This window comes from Tamandua tetradactyla, chromosome 2 (assembly GCF_023851605.1).
Source record: "Tamandua tetradactyla isolate mTamTet1 chromosome 2, mTamTet1.pri, whole genome shotgun sequence".
NCBI classification, from domain to species: Eukaryota; Metazoa; Chordata; class Mammalia; order Pilosa; family Myrmecophagidae; genus Tamandua; species Tamandua tetradactyla.
In genome coordinates, this window is record NC_135328.1 from 83,009,330 (window position 1) to 83,023,841 (window position 14,512).

Sequence of the window (14,512 nt, forward strand, 5' to 3'; positions counted from 1 at the left end):
TAAAAAGGCATGATGGGACAATATGGGGAAGAGATGTGGACTTAAGCAGACATAAATGGAACCAGGAAAACTTTAAATTTTACTCTCAGCTGGTAAAAGAACTAAATAGGTAAGGTCTGGCCAAGGTGTCCAACAAAATAAAAGATGAGCAGCTTTAGTGTTCTTCCTAAATAGTGGCTATTTTAGTAGCTTTCCAATCTCCCACTAGCTTGGTCATTGAAAATGAATTAGTCATTTTCCCCATGTCACTTAGTGCACATTTCTATTCCTATAAAATCAATATTCACCCCATAACTTAGCAATACTTCTGGGGTGCATTCCACATGTGGTTCGCATTTTACCATCTGCCTTGTTTATAAATAAACCCAACCACAGGACAACGGTGATTAAAGACCAGCTGACATCTGACCTCAGTGAGGAGGCAAATCTATTTAGAAGCAGTTCAACTTTCATCCAGACATCTCATCCTAAATGCGTAATGTCAGGGATATGTGCAAGGAAGTGGAGCTTTAGTCATCAGTCCTATTTAAGTGAAAGACTGAAAGAGCGATTTTGAATTTGTTGCTTTCAATGCTTATAAAAGTTTATAGTTCATTTCCACAGTATTTTTTAATAACTACCTTATGCTAATTGAACATATGCAAGCTGTATGGATAATTCAGGCTCCAAGAATATCAATGCATATGGAATTTTCCAGATAATTAATGCTTTAAATTATGTACCTAGTTCAATTTCCTAACCATTTCTGGTCTAAGGTCAGATTTGAGGGAACATGCCTCTCTATTTCTGTTCTGTTTTCGTCTCAGAGCTGGAAAGGAACTTATAGCCCAATCCACCCCACTCACTTTGCAGATGAGGAAGCTAGGACCTCTGAGGTGAAATGAGTTACCCAAGGTTTTACAATAAACCATCCATAGAGTGTGGGTCCCAGGCCTCTGGCTCTTTGTCCATTATTCCTTCAGACATTATCTCCAGGGTTTTTGCAGAAATCAGAGCCATCAAAGAAATTCTGAAACTAATCGTTATGGACATATGATCTTAAATTTATGCTACAAGATGCTAATCATTGCCTGCCTGCCTGCTCATGCCCTCTCTGAAGGCAATAACCCTATCCCAGTCCCCTGCTGCCCTGACAGCTAGATTTTGTACCATGCAACCTCTTTACACCTGCCATTGATAATTAATCCCCAGAAGCACATCCAGCCCTGTGGTGTTTGTCCATAGAAGGGGTGAAAAGGTAAGGTACGGTGATCAGGATCTCTCTCAGGAGACTGAACCAAGAGCAGAAGGAAGTTGCCATTTGGAAGTGGGATCATGAAGTCAAAATGGGAATAACTGGAAGAACATGACATGACAAAGCAAAACCATATGCAATTCAGAGTCGTGAAAGAATGTCCTAATCTCTCCCTCACCTTGGAAAGAATATCTCACCAGTTATAAAACTCTTGGTTGGCAGTTGCCTTCAATCAGTACTTTATGTATTTCAACCCACTACCTTCTTGCCTTCATGGTTTCAGATGAGAAATCAGCACTTAATCTGAATGGCACTCCCTTATATGTAATATGCTGCTTTTTTCTTTTTGATTTCAGAGCTCTCTTCTGGTCCTTTGCATTTGGTAGTTCAATCAATATATTATGGGGGGTGTTTTTATTCATGCTTATTCTGTTAGATGTTCTCTGTGCCTCTTGGATGCACAAGAAGTTCTTTTGCTAAGTTTGGGAAGTTCACTACCTTTATTCTCTTTGACTATTCCTTCTGCTTCTTTCTCTCTTTCTTCTCCTTCTGGGACTCCAGTAATATATATATGTTGGTGTACTTGATAGTGTCCCAAAGCTGTCTTAAGCTATTTTGCTTTTAATATTTCTTTTTTCTTTCTGCTTCTTAGCCTGACTCATTTCAAGTGTCTTGTCATCAAATTCACTGATTCCTTCTTCTGCCAGCTCTTGAAACCCTACTGGGCTTTTTTCGTTTCAGTTATTATGGTCTTCAATTCCAGTAGTTCTGTTTGGTTCCTTTTTAAAATGTCTATCTCTTTACTAAGTTTCTCAGATTGCTCATTTATTGTTTTCCTGATTTCTTTAAGTTATTTCTCTGTACTTTCCATTCTCTCCTTAACCATTATAAGATAATTTTCTAAAGGCTTCGTTTGGTATGTCCACATTTCTTGTTGTCTTCTTTGGTATCTTCTCTATCTTTATCCTTTTCCTTTGGATGGGCCATCATTTCCTGTTTCTTTGTTTGTCTTGTACTCTTTAGTTGTACATTGTACTTTCTAATATTTTAAAATGTGGGCTCTGGGATTTACTCCCTTGAACGTCTGTTCCCTGGTTTTGTAACCAGCTGGTGATGAGATGGAGGTTTTCTTCAGCTTCGCCCTCCTATACGGAAGATCTGCCCAAAGCAAGTTCAGTGTGTGGGTTTTCCCTGTCTTTCTGGTCCTCTGTCTTGCCCTGGGCTTTGCTCGTCAGTTGTTTTGGAGCTCCTCTGTTTATAGGAGTTTAGCTGTTTCCTCTGCTCCCCAAGAGACAGTCCCCCCTCTCCCAGATGCTGGAAGCCAGCAGGCCTTTGTCCCAGGCTGTCTGACCTTATAATTTTTAACTCTCGTTTCATTGCCTCATGTTGCTTTCACCTAGAGGGCAAATTCAGGGCAGAGGGTCACCCTGGAGAGGACTTTTCCAAGTGGGTCTTTCCTAGCCCACAAAAAGGGTTCAGACTGCCTCCAAAGTGGCCTGGGGAGTGGATTAGGAAGGATGTCAAACTCTCCTGTGGCTCCCCAAAACTGAACTTTCCTGGCCTGCCCAACAAATACAGCCTTTCAGCTAACTGTCCCCTGTAGCCCTGAAGAAGTGCTGTGTCTTTAAATCTCCACTGCCTCCACCCCTGTCCAGGATGGGCTGAAACAATAGCTATCTTCAGAGCTGGGCCCCAGCAACCCAAATGTGTTAATAATCAAAAGCCATGATCAGTGATTGGCCATGCCCACCCTTGTTCTTGGGAAGAGGATTTTTAAATCCCTTTCTGTCCCCAGTGAGCTAGCTAGGGACTGGACCCCAAGGTAACCTGCTGTCATGGTTAGGGACAGGTGTCAACTTGGCCAAGCTATGGTACCTGTTCATCTGATTGGGCAAGCGCTGGCCTGTCTGTTGCAATGAGGACATTTCATAGGATTAGGTCATGATCACGTCAGCTACATCCACAGCTGATTCCATTTGTAATCAGCCAAAGGGGAGTGTCTTCTGCAATTAGTGATGCTAAATCCAATCATGGGAAGCCTTTTAAGGAGGACTCAGAGGAGACAGGTTGCATTCCTGCTTTGGCTGGTGAGCCTCTCCTGTGGAGTTCATCCAGGCCATCCATTGGAGTCATCGGCTTCGGAGCCTGCCCTGTGGATTTTGGACTCTGCGTTTCTACGGTCACGTGAGACACTTTCATAAATTTTATATTTGCAAGTGTTCCCTGTTGATTCTGTTTCTCTAGAGAACCCTAACTAATACATCTTGGTACCGAGAGTGGTTCTTAAGGAACAGAATCTTAAAAATGGGTTTTTATGAATGGTTTTCTACTCTGACTGGGCTCAGAGACACTAAGGACTCTGATTCCCGTAATCAGAATGACACTCCCAATCCATGGACTGAGTTGGCAAAGGAGATAGTCAAAATATCATCATTCGATTCTCCTAATGCTTCGCTTGTATGAAGCCAGACTCTGGGGGATAATGTTTTTGACACCTTTACAGAGTTTTGTAGAAATAAGAGTTATAGAGATGTTGGTTGGTTGTTGTTAGATACACTGTCTACATTAAAGGGTGAAAGGGATGGGCTTAAGGCTTCAAACAAGAAGCTTAAGTGCCGTCTGAAAGATGTAGAGGTTTCTATGAGTATCCTGAAGGAAAATTTTATTTCCTGTAGCCGTAGACTTGAGATCTCTGAAAATCAGACTCAGAATCTTATTGTTAGAGTAGCAACTTTACAACGTAAACTGAAATCTCAGTCTTGCATGGTGTCTGCCGTTAAAGTGAGGGCATTGATTGGAAAGGAGTGGGACCCTGAAAAATGGGATGGTGACATATGGATTGATAATGATGTTGGGGGTGAGGTTGAAACCCTAGACCATGCTGAGCCTTCTTTAGATAACCCTGTAATAGTCTGCCCTGAGGACATAGCCGCCCCACCTCCAGCCTGCCTTGAGGAATTGGCCACCCAACCTCCTCCTGAAGGGATTAGCCCTAGAGTTATTAATCCTGTTTCACCAGATGAAACTGCAAATGAAAGCCCTGAAGCAAATGGCTTGGAAGATATTTCTAATTCTTTTCATGACCCACCCCCACCACCCCTCATTTCTTCTAGACCTATAACTAGACTAAAGTCCCAACAGGCCCCTAAAGGTGAGGTACAAAGTATCACACATGAGGAGGTACGTTATACTCCAAAAGAACTGTGTGAGTTTTCCAATTTATATAGACAGAAATCAGGGGAATATGTGTGGCAATGGATTTTAAGAGTGTGGGATAATGGTGGGAGGAATATAAGGCTGGATCAGGCTGAATTTATTGATATGGGCCCACTAAGCAGAGATTCTGCATTCAATGTTATAGCTAGAGCAGTTAGAAAAGGTGTGAACAGCTTGTTTGGGTGGTTGGTTGAAACATGGATCAAAAGGTGGCCAACATTACCTGAGGTTGAAATGCCAGAACTGCCCTGGTATAATGTAGATGAGGGGATCCAGAGGCTTAGAGAGATTGGGATGTTAGAGTGGATTTATCATGCAAAGCCTGCTCTTACACCCCAGGAATGTCCAGAAGATGCACCTTTTACCAGAACAGTGAGAAATAAGTTTGTGAGACTAGCACCATCATCCCTCAAGAGCTCTGTGGTTGCACTTCTCTGTAGGTCAGATATTACTGTAGGAACTGCTGTCACTGAGCTGGAATCCTTAAACACAATGGGGACGACAGGATCCCGAGTTGGCAGAAGCCAGGTGGCAGCACTTAATCACCAAAGACAGGGTAGACGTGGGTATTATAATAGACAACAAACTCAAAGGAGGCATCAAAATTATATGACATGCAGAGATTTGTGGCATTGGCTAGTAAATCATGGGGTGCCTAGAAATACAATAGAAGGGCAGTCTACTAAATTCTTGTTGGAGCTGTATAAACAAAAGAGTTCTAGGTCAAGGGAACAGAAGTCTAACCTGAATTACAAAAACACAGAGTCACGGCCCCTTAATCAATTTCCAGACTTGAAACAGTTTACAGACCCTGAGCCCCTTGAATGAAGGGGAGGCCAGGTCCCTATGGGGAAGAAACCTGTTACACTGCCACAAATTTATACTGTTGACCTTCCTCTAAGTCTTCCCCAAGGAGACCGACGGCCTTTTACCAGGGTAACTGTGCATTGGGGAAAAGGAAATGATCAGATATTTCGGGGATTATTAGACACTGGTTCAGAAGTGACATTAATTCCAGGGGACCCAAAACGTCACTCTGGACCACCAGTCAGAGTGGGGGCTTATGGAGGCCAGGTGATCAATGGAGTTTTAGCTCAGGTCCGTCTCACAGTGGGTCCAGTGGGCCCCCGGACCCATCCTGTAGTTATTTCCCCAGTTCCAGAATGTATAATTGACATAGACATACTGAGCAACTGGCAGAATCCCCACATTGGTTCTCTAACTCATGCAGTGAGGGCTATTATGGTGGGAAAGGCCAAGTGGAAGCCACTAGAACTGCCCCTACCAAGCAAAATAGTAAATCAAAAGCAATACCGTATTCCTGGAGGGATTGCAGAGATTACTGCCACTCTTAAGGACTTGAAAGATGCAGGGGTGGTGATTCCCACCACATCCCCATTCACCTCTCCTATTTGGCCTGTGCAGAAAACAGATGGGTCTTGGAGAATGACAGTGGATTATCGTAAACTCAACCAGGTGGTAACTCCAATTGCAGCTGCTGTTCCAGATGTAGTATCTTTGCTTGAACAAATCAATACATCCCCTGGTACCTGGTATGCAGCTATTGATCTGGCAAATGCTTTTTTCTCAATAGCTATTAGTAAGGACCACCAGAAACAGTTTGCTTTCAGCTGGCAAGGTCAGCAATATACTTTCACTGTCCTACCTCAGGGGTATATCAACTCTCCAGCCCTATGTCATAATCTTGTTCGCAGAGACCTTGATCGTTTCTGCCTCCAAGACACCACACTGGTCCATTATATTGATGATATCATGTTGATTGGACCTAGTGAGCAAGAAGTAGCAACTACTCTAGATTTACTGGTAAGGCATTTGCGTGTCAGAGGATGGGAGATAAATCCAACAAAAATACAAGGGCCTTCCACCTCAGTAAAATTTCTAGGTGTCCAGTGGTGTGGGGCATGTCGAGATATCCCTTCTAAGGTGAAGGATAAATTGCTGCATCTGGCCCCTCCCACAACCAAAAAAGAGGCACAATGCCTAGTTGGTCTTTTTGGATTTTGGCGACAACATATTCCTCATTTGGGTGTGCTACTCTGGCCCATTTATCGAGTGACCAGAAAAGCTGCTAATTTTGAGTGGGGACCTGAACAAGAGGAGGCTCTGTGACAGGTCCAGGCTGCTGTGCAAGCTGCTCTGCCACTTGGGCCATATGATCCAGCAGATCCAATGGTGCTGGAAGTGTCAGTGGAAAATAGAGATGCTGTCTGGAGCCTTTGGCAGGCCCCAATAGGAGAATCACAACACAGACCCTTAGGATTTTGGAGCAAAGGCTTACCATCTGCTGCAGATAACTACTCTCCTTTTGAGAAACAGCTTTTGGCCTGCTACTGGGCCTTAGTAGAGACTGAACGCTTAACCATGGGCCACCAAGTTACCATGAGACCTGAGTTGCCTATCATGAGTTGGGTGTTGTCTGACCCACCAAGCCATAAAGTTGGGCGTGCACAGCAGCACTCTATTGTAAAGTGGAAATGGTATATACGAGATAGAGCCAGAGCAGGTCCTGAAGGCACAAGTAAGTTACATGAAGAAGTGGCACAGATGCCCATGGTTTCCACTCCTGCTGCCACATTACCTTCTCTTTCCCAGACCAGAGCTATGGCCTCTTGGGGAGTTCCTTACAGTGAATTGACTGAGGAAGAGAAAACTCGGGCCTGGTTTACAGATGGTTCAGCACAATATGCAGGTACCACCCGAAAGTGGACAGCTGCAGCATTACAACCCCTTTCTGGGGTGTCCTTGAAGGACAGTGGTGAGGGGAAATCCTCCCAGTGGGCAGAACTTCGAGCAGTGCACCTGGTTGTTCATTTTTCTTGGAAGGAAAACTGGCCAGAGGTGCGTTTGTATACTGACTCATGGGCTGTTGCTAATGGTTTGGCTGGATGGTCAGGGACTTGGAAAGACCATAATTGGAAAATCGGTGACAAAGAGGTCTGGGGAAGAAGTATGTGGATAGACCTTTCTGAGTGGGCTAAAAACATGAAGATATTTGTGTCCCATGTGAATGCACACCAGAGGGTGACTTCAGCAGAGGAAGATTTTAATAATCAAGTGGATAAGATGACCCGTTCTATGGATACCAGTCAGCCTCTTTCCCCAGCAACTCCTGTTATTGCCCAATGGGCTCATGAACAAAGTGGTCATGGTGGTAGGGATGGAGGTTATGCATGGGCTTAGCAACATGGACTTCCACTCACCAAGGCTGACCTGGCTACAGCCACTGCTGAGTGCCCAATCTGCCAGCAGCAGAGACCCACACTCAGCCCCCGATATGGCACCATTCCTCGAGGTGACCAGCCAGCTACATGGTGGCAGGTTGATTACATTGGACCACTCCCTTCATGGAAGGGGCAGCAATTTGTTCTAACTGGAATAGACACATACTCTGGATATGGGTTTGCTTTCCCCGCATGCAATGCTTCTGCCAAAACTACTATCCGTGGGCTTACAGAGTGCCTTATCCATCGTCATGGTATTCCACATAGCATTGCTATGTTCTCCCTCAGCAACTTACATGACAGAGTCTTAATTCCCTCTTCTATAAGTGAATGTGACTGTATCTGTTTGCTGGAATTGTTTTGAAATTTAATGAAATATCTATTAAAACACTTAGTGTGCAAAAAATACTCACAAATGTATGCATATGTGTGTACACAATTTGTATATACCCTCTCTGTCTCTGCCTAATCTTCTGTCTAGTCCCTGCCAGCATCTTCCTAAGTAGATATATCCCAAATTCTAAACATTTCCTGAGAGAAGCACAAATAAAGATAAGTAAAGTGAGAGTTGTGATGGATAGTGATTTTCACACACTCAGAAATGGTGCAATGAAAGTAAATCTTCTCCAAAACAAATGAAATACCCAGTCCTTCCCAACTGGGTCCTGATTTCCAAAAACCTCTGTCATAAACCTGCACATATTTCTTGTGTCTGTGCTATAATTATTGTTGAGATTTGGACATGTCTGCCCTCGTTACCTCTGCGTGCTTTAGACTTATATCTCACCTTGTCTTATTGGGAAAGAGAGTTCTATTTAATTAGCTTTCTCTCCTCCATGACACGCCCTCCTCTTACCCTGAAAGTACAAGTTTTTTCTGCATCAGTTACCTTTGTAGAAAATTTGACAAGTCCTTCTTGAAAGCTCCTTATTCATTCACTCATATTGAAATCTTGCTAAATACTGTGTTATGCAACTAATATCTGATAACATCACGTTTTGCAGTGAGTGTACATCCTGGGACACTTGGTTTGAGTGGGATCACTGAATTGGTAGGTTTCCAGCATTTGGGATGCTGTGTTTAATTTGGTTTGTTCCCCTCTGAGGATAATTTCCATACATAAATTTTATTCTTACTGCAGAGTTGATTATTCTTCCTTGGGCACAGTAACAGCTCAAAAAATTAAGGTCATGGTTGAAAGCAACATAGACTTGGAGTTGCACAGAGCTGTTCTTGAATATCAGTTCCACCACTTAATACCTGCATGGTTTACATGTCTCTAAAAATGGGAACAGCGATGCTTCTGACACTGTTCATTAAGAGGATTAAATCTAATATAGGGTGCTTGGCACACTGCAAGGGTTCTACGGATGCAGATCTTTGCTTCCTGCATTGATGTACCCCAAAGGCATAAAATAGTGCTTGGTGCATAGTGGGTGCTCAATATATATTTATTGAATGAGTACATGCTTATCCCCACCCATAGTTCCTAATACCCTATAGCACCGGGACACAGACAGGTACGCCAGACGCTCAGTAAGTGCTGTTAATGGGAGCCCGTGGCCGCAGGTGGCTCATTTGGCAGCCCAGAGGCTGTTTCCATCCCCTCCCGACCCCTCTCTGGCTTCTCTGCTTGGCATTTCTCCCACACGCACAAACCATCTTACATGCCTCTCAATACCTTGGTGATGTGCGGACCCATCTGACAGGTCAGCTGCTGTGGTAGGGACGAGAACAACTTCCTAGTGACCTGGGTAGGGCGCTGGTCACGAGGAACAGCGCAGCTCATTCCCTGTGGGACAGAGCTAGCCTTGTCCTCAGATCAGGACAGCCCGTGGTGGGTGGACTTGCCAAATGATGAACTTTATTCAGAGTCTATTCCCCAATTCCTTGAGGGGGATTCCCTAAAAGACTCTTTAATTAGTGGAAAAAGAAAAGGGACTTGTGCTGGTTCTCCCACCACTTTGCCTCAATGTGCTAGCATTCCAGAGCCAAATTCCCAACCATCAAAGCAGCAAGACCTCAGTGCTAGTTCCCAAGGCTGAGAATCTTCAGGGCTCTGGAATTTAACTTTCTAGCCCAGATTGAATTCACTGAACTTCTGAGCCTTCGCTCCTTATCAGGCAAGGTGGAATTCATCCTTGCCAATTCTTTTTTCAGTAGGGCTGAAAGCAAGGCCTTCAGTCAGATGTTTTCAAGAGCTGGGGCAAATGACACCGTGTCTCCTGTCACCTCACCCCTGTCTTCCCCCCCAGGGCACACATATTTTTGTGTGGTTAAAATGAGCATCAAAGGCAGCCACAAAGGAGAATAAATGGGGAGGAGACGTGATAGAAGAGCCTTGAGGGCAGAGGGAGAAGAGAAAAGAAAGAGGAGCGGGAGGATGGGGGCAAGTTCTCATGTTGTGGGTCTTAGTGCTGATTGTGTCCCCTAAGCCCAGCTGGGCACTTCAGATTTTGTTTTTGCACTGACAGCCGCATCTCCACTGTGTTCTAGCTCTGCCTCTTGATCTCCACAGCAAAGAGAGCAGGCAGAAAGGATGCAGGGCCCCAGAGGCAGGTGCTATTCCGAGTGCCATGTTGTTAGGCATTCCATCTGCACACATCCAGTGTTGGCACCCAGATGCCTCTGTGTGTTTTCCAAGCAGCCCAGTCCCTCCATGTCTGATATTCATTGTAAAATAAGAAAAGACATGTCCCCTGCTTTAATATTGCCTGCATGCTACCACTTGGCAGGCCCTCAGGATTTTATGACAAATAGTAATGAATAATTAACAAATCATTTGAGCTGCTACAAAAAGCCTGACAAGATCAGCGTCGCCTCAACTCACACTACCCCAGACAGGCCTTGACAGTGTTTCCTTTCTCATTAAAGGATGCCCAAGATGTGGGCTCTCTGATAACACCTGCAAGGCGGCGGGGGACCATATCTTTCCTTCCTGCATTGTGCTTCCCACTGAGCTGCTCACATGAGGGGTAGACAAATAAATCCGGCATCTTGATGGCTTTCTCTCAGTTCCGCACACTTTTGCATCAGAGGCCAAAGTTTGGGGTAACTGTATGCTCCATTGGAGCAGTGGCTCTCAACCAGTGGCGGGTTTGCTCCCTAAAGGACATGTGGCAAGGCCTGGAGACAGTTTTGGTTGTCATGGCTCGGGGCGGGGAGGGGGGCTTGCTGCCAGCTTCCAGTAGATAGAGGCCAGGGAGGCTGCTAAGCGTCTTAGGATGCACGGGACAGCTCCTTACCACAAGGAGTCATCTGACCCAATATATCAGCAGTATCCAGGTTAAGAAACCCGCAGTAGATAACAACGATGGGTGGCCCCAGCGTGTTGGCAGCATGTTACAGTGCTTCCTGGTGCCCGCAGTGAGCCCTGGACCAAAGAAACATGGGCTCCCTCGAGTGGTGACTCGCACTATGGCAGCTGAGAAGAAAGGTCTAAAGCTGCAGGAGGTTTGGATAGGAGTGGTGTGTGTGTGTGTGTGTGTGTGTGTGTGTGTGTGTGTGTGTGTGTGTATGAGAGAGAGAGACAGAGAGACAGAGAGAGAGGAGAATCCAGTCATTTTATCCATCCAAAAGTATGCTTCAGTCAACAGTGACAGCAATTTTCATGAATCATTAATAAGCCATTTTCTTCTCTCCATGTTGTTAATATCTATGCTGAGACCTTTGAGTTGAAGCAGGTTTTCTTCTGATTAGTCAGACAACATGTTTCTTTTTTTAATATTTTCTTCTCATTTTGAGTACTACTTGAGTGTGAATTTGTATGATTGCGCTTCGTTGGTTTCTTCTAAATTGAAATTCCAAGAGCTTGCATCATGTTTTCCAAACCACCTTTTAGAAAGAGAACATCAAAAACTGCCAGGATGAGCTACTCATCGTGGACAGCACAGTTTTGAGGGGGTAGGAATAAGAGGTGGAAGGTAAATTTTAAGTTTTCACTTCCGATCGCATGAACCACAGATTGTGCAAATCTTACGTGGTACACTTACATGTATCTACAGGGAAGAATTTGCTAAGCTCATCTTGTCTATGACAGACTACTTCCCATGTAAGCAACGACTTTTAACAGATTATTTAACATTTAACTGCCCTTTCTCTTTTATCTACTAGCCTAGCATCATGTTACTCTCACATTAATAATAATGATATTTGAGCAAATGCCACAGGACTATGTTGCATTCATTAATTCATTAGCGCTTCATAAATTCATGGGACATTTTCACTACATTTGACAGATGAGAAACCAGAAACTTGAGAAGATAGGTCACTTCTTCCCAAAGTCACTGAGCCAGCAAGTGTGCAACCAAGACCCAAATCAGGATCAGTCCGATCCTTGAGCGCGCCCACTCTTTCCCTGCAATTCTCGGTGCTCCGGTCCATGAGACCAGCTCTCCGGGTTGGCTCCCAGGGTCTCTGCCAAGTGCCCCCCACTCCCCCCAACTTTCATCGTTGTGATCCTCTCTCCACAAGGAGGTCATTTCCCAGTTGGCCCACAGGAACTGTGGTCTATGAGCTATGGTCTTTCTCAACTTCAGATTCATGTGCTACTTTTTCTTAACACAAGTGTACTCTAAACGTCAACCCTTCAAATTCTGTTTTTGCTTCAAGGCCTAGTTCCCACCTCCACTAGGAAGCCTTTGGGAATGCATGCTGGAACCCACAATTCTGCATAACGCGTTATCTAAGCATTCACTGATTACACAATCATGGGCCTCTGTGCCTCCTTCCTTATCTACAAAATAAACTAAATAGACTGGATTAAAATACCCAATCCATTTCACAGGGGTGTTGCATTGGATAAATGAGATAATGAAAATAAAACCCTTGGTAAATAGAAGGCATTGTTCGATTATCATCTTTCCAATTTGTAGTACCTTCATTTTATTCTTATCGTCTTCATCTACTCAACAAATGTTGTTCAGTTATACATCAAGCAGATAACTGGTGATCGGCTGAAAGGACAGCATGCTTTTTTCCTATTTCCAAGAACAGTCAGCTACAGAAGTGGTACATGTGACCAGAAGGCTACGACCCTACCCCAGCTGTATTTTTAGAAAAGAAAAGAGAAAAACTATCTGAAAGGTATCTTCTCTCCCCGCAAAGTACAGGTTTTAATAAAACATGGTGGTGGGGGAAATACCTAATTGCACTCTGCCATGTTGGAAGAGGTCACAGATGTTTTCTTTTAGGTGAGGAAAGTGATTACTTTTCCTAAGATATTTATTAAATGTCTGGGAAATCGTTCCTGTTAAGATTTTGATTGGAATTGTATTGATTTTAGTAATTAATTAAGAAATAATTGGCATCGTTACCATAGTGGATCTCTAAATTCAGGAACATGGTAGGACTCTCCATTTATTCAAGATTTCTTTTATGTCTTTCAGCAATATTGGTACTTGTACCCACGTAGATTTTTATATGTTTTGTTGGATCAGTTCCTAGGTTTTGCCATTTACTAGATTTTGTTTTGTGGTTTGGTTACCTGTGTCATGGTCTCATGCTTTATAATACTACACTATGCCATTGTATGAATATTAACATTATAACCTTTGTTGAACATGTCAGTACCACACAGGAACCACTGTGGTCAGCTTTGACAACAACAGAATATGCCATGCTCCTTGACTTTGGAAAGTGTTGGATAACTTTTTTTTTTTTTTTTTAATATTTTGCATTGGCAGGCACCGGGAATCGAATCCGTGTCTCCGGCATGGTGGGTGAAACTTCTGCCACTGAGTCACAGTCTCACTGCCCTTGGATAACTTCTAAATGTGATTACAGATAACTCCATAATCAGTCAAGTAAACTAATGGGCTATGACCCCATGCTGGGATTCCCAGAACTTTCTAGTATCAAGGAATCTTGTCCTACTATTTGAGCCTAGAGGTCTGTTGTCCTAACTAATGGTCAGAAAAGTCTCACTTTCCCAGAGAGAAATTCCCTATCAAGAGTCACTTTAACTATGAAAAGCATCAATTGCACATGAAAATTTTTGAGTAATATAACTTGCAAATAATTTAGAACACAATTTTATTAAGATAACCAGAGATACCTTAAAAACTAGAAAGCAAAATTTTTGCAGGTAGATTTAAGAAAAAGTACCAGGCACACCGCCAGGGTTTCTCTGAGGTTCACAACCGGTTTCTAATGCCTTTGGTACTCTTCAGGGACAAATGTTCGAGGGGAAATGCTCTCTCTGCGAGCGCGCACCGATAAGGCCGTGCACACATTTGAGTCCAGGTCTCCTCTTGTCTTTGTTATCTTCTGCTTACTCTCTGGACCTTCTTAGAAGATGCCTTAATGCTTTAAGTATGCCTTTGTACCATTTGGTAATTACAGCTTCCATGGCCCTGGAGTCCCCACTTAAGACCTAAAAGATAAATTCCACCGCATAGTTTCCAGAATTACAGAGCATGAAGTGCAGACGCTGGACTGCAGAGCTCAGCACTTGGCTTTCTGTTTGTTGTGTCACCCTGTACTCAGAATGGGATGAACTGACTGTGAAGAAACATCATTTTTGCCGGTACTTCCAGAGTGGAAGACTGTTGAAGCAGAAGGATTCTGGCCTGCTGCCAATAGAAGTTGATCTTTAAGGTTAGACCTACTGGAAAATATAAACTCTGGGGTGAATGTTAGAAAGTCAGCTAGCTGTCTATAGCCATCTATGGCACATCTGCTGCCACATCCTATTTCTTTTGTTTTGGGTGATTTCTCGCCATCACCTGGAATAACAAGCAGAGGCTGGATCAGTAAAAGTTCCTGCACATTATACTAAGGAATTGGATTTCATTATCCTTACGGCAATGGGGAGCCATGG

General features: G+C 43.8%; 2 long non-coding RNA genes across 7 annotated transcripts in view; one reads left to right on the top strand and one right to left on the bottom strand.

Moving 5' to 3' along the window:
* LOC143673533 (uncharacterized) overlaps positions 1-14,512 on the top strand; it is a 16,751-nt gene continuing 2,239 nt past the window's right edge. Inside the window, exons 1-2 of the long non-coding RNA XR_013170427.1 lie at positions 1-109; positions 14,179-14,289. This is a non-coding gene — a long non-coding RNA (uncharacterized LOC143673533). The remainder of the gene's footprint in view (positions 110-14,178; positions 14,290-14,512) is intronic.
* Positions 13,698-14,512, bottom strand: part of LOC143673530 (uncharacterized) — a 22,798-nt gene continuing 21,983 nt past the window's right edge. For 5 of the 6 annotated variants that reach the window (XR_013170420.1, XR_013170422.1, XR_013170423.1 and 2 more), the window contains one exon: positions 13,698-14,417. This is a non-coding gene — a long non-coding RNA (uncharacterized LOC143673530). The remainder of the gene's footprint in view (positions 14,418-14,512) is intronic. The other variant, XR_013170424.1, reaches the window with a different exon arrangement.